A 3,046-nucleotide genomic window follows, 5' to 3' on the forward strand; every position below is an offset into this window, starting at 1 on the left:
TAACGTTAGCCCGCGACTTTGTTCCAGTTTTGAATTTTGGCCCACTGTGTATTTGAGTTTGACACCCCTGCTCTACAGCCATCTGTAAAACATGGTGAACGCTCTGACCTGATTCAGGGCTGCACTTTAGCCAGTGATGTTGGAGATCTTGCTAAAATTGATGGAATTATGAGTTATGCTCAATCAGATTTTGATCCACCATGCAATATCTGTCTGTAAATTTCTGGAAAAGTTCCTTTTTTAGAATGACGATGATCCCTAACACACTACCAATGTAGTGTGTTGACAAGGAACAGAATAGAAGGCAGCCGACATTCAAAAAAGATGTTTGAATGACTGAAGAGAGCAGGCAGTTTTGAAGAATAAAGTTTGTCACACCAGCTACAACTTAGAGTTGTACAAACTCTGTTTTTGCCTTATATCCTATATTTCCATGTGCTTGTACACAATTTAATAAATTGCTACATTTATTTACCATTTTCCTAGTAAAATATTAAAAAAAAAAAACCAAGAGGTGGGTAGAGACTTTCACACTGTACTGTAATAATAGTCCAGCAACAGACAATAAATCCATTGCTGATATGTTTATTAACACCTGTTTATCTTCAGGACATCAATGTGTGGTGTCGAGTAACTTTGCACTTTTTTCAGATATTTTTCAGTTCCATTTCATTACATTCAGTTTGATTTATATATTTTATTTATTTGCACAGGGTAAAAATATTTCCACACAAATGCTTGTAAATAAGGCCCAATTATTCCAATCGCATTACACTTCAATGCACATATTTCCCTTCTTCCTAGCTAAACATAAAGAAATCACAGGTGCTTGCTTTCACACAGTACTACTGTATTATTAGTCCACCAAGAGAAAAAAGATACATTGATAAGAAAAATTAAATTGAAGCCTTTTGTGCTTGGCTTTCATCATTATTTTCACTTTTTCAGAGAGTTTTCCCGACAGTTAAAGTTTGCAGTCAGACATGAATCCAGATAAGTTTGATATTCTGTGAATGAATACCAGACAACAAACAACCATATCACCAAACCAGCTGTACACCAACTAGTTCGACTTAAACAAATAAACTTTATTTTCAGTTATTATCAAACTCTCAGTGTGATGAGTTTATACAAATCAATTGAATTGAATTTTATTAAATTTTATTTCCATATTGCCAAATCACATTGATACTCATCTCAAGGCACTTTATTCTTTGCACACTTTATATTGAAAGGTAAAAAGCCTAAAAAAAACACTGAGAGGAAAAACACCCCAATAAGCAGACAACCCCCTATGAGCAAGCACTAGTTGACAGTAGGAAGAAGAACTCCCTTTTAACAGAAAGTAGTAAGTAGGTCAGATCCTGTAATTACAAAAAAAAAAAGGGATATAAAGGGAAACAAAATACTATCACTTAGGGAAAGCACAGGGGACATATCGACCAGTAAATCAACAGCTTTACACTGAGCTCTGTCTTCACCACAACAGACCGGTGCGACATCTGCATCACTGCAGCTGTGACCATGAAGCATTGGTCAACTGAAACATATTCCATGATCTCTTGTCTTATCTTGTCTCTCATTTCACCCCTTTCTTTGCTTCACCTGGAAATAAACGTGTTGTTATACAGAGAAATTGCTGTGGGGCAGTATACAGATTCAACAAGGCTGTTGGTTCCAAACAATTCTGATTTATTGACATACACACAAGGGTGAAAACAAAAATTTCATAAATCTGACAGTATTTTTATGTCGTGGCCTATTTTTATTTTTATGTTTTGCACAGGGTAAGAACATTCCCACACAAATGTTAGTAAATGAGGCCCAATTATTCCTAACACACCAGTGCTGTGCACAGACGTTTAAAGGGGTGGGTGTTCAAAGTTAAAAAGTGACACATAGAACCAGGCTGAATATGAAAGACCCACATTCATCAAGAATCTAATATGGAATTACATTATGCTATATCGCTGTCATTAGGTGGGGACAATGCAAAGGAAATGTAGCCTATGTGTTACCTGATGGGTACAATGTTGCTGCTGCTCCTGCTGCTGATGGTGCTGGAGGGCAGGGCTGTGCTGATCTGAGACTGTAGACATTAAAAAGTCCACAGGAGAAATGGTAGCTGATTAAATAAGTGTTATGAGATAATAATAAAATGCAAAGATTGGTGACCGTGCTTGGAACCATAAGGCAACAGATTTAAAAAACTGTGGGAAATGAACTGAAACTGGAATATTACTAGGGAAAAACAAATGGGTGGTCATGGTAGGGTAACAATGTAGCAAAAAAAATCTATACACATAAAACATGCACACATACACACGTGTGCATACAGTGACATTTTGGTGTCACTTTGATGGACAGAGCTACAGAGCCATGACACCCTTATCCAGTTAGCTAGCGGCTAATGACCACCACTACTTGTGCAGTTAATAAAAGTACGGCTAATGTTTTGTTGCACTGTTGCACACACAGTGTGCTCATTTCTTTCAATTCGTCAGTTGCCACAAGAAAACTTAACAACGTGTACACATAAAATGTGCATACTCTTTGCGAGCTCGTTCCCGGCTCGTAACCAGCGCCCTCTGCCATCAAGGGTGAGCATTGGTTTGTGGTCATCATGTGACTGATGCAAGCCAGATCCTTTTATTTAGTAAAATGTAAATATTACTGTTGATGGGCACAGGCAGGGGAAGGTGCTCAAATCCCTGCTTCCCTTTTGATGCCTTATATCATCTATTTCATCGATTTGTACGTTTTCACACAATTCAATGCACATATTTCCCTTTTTCCTAGCTAAGCATAAAGAAACTACAGGTAGCTCAATGCTTTCACACAGTACTACTGTATTATTAGTCCACCAAGAGAAAAAAATATATACATTGATAAAAAAAAATGATTAAAGCCTTTTGTGCTTGTAAAATGGTCTGTATTTGTATAGTGCTTTACTTGGTCCTAAGGACCCCAAAGCACTTTACACTATACACAATCATTCACACACACTGGTGATGGCAAGCTACAGTGTAGCCACAGCACTATCAGA

This window comes from Haplochromis burtoni, unplaced genomic scaffold, assembly GCF_018398535.1.
Source record: "Haplochromis burtoni strain Fernald_Lab_line unplaced genomic scaffold, NCSU_Asbu1 Contig_454, whole genome shotgun sequence".
Lineage (NCBI taxonomy): Eukaryota > Metazoa > Chordata > Actinopteri > Cichliformes > Cichlidae > Haplochromis > Haplochromis burtoni.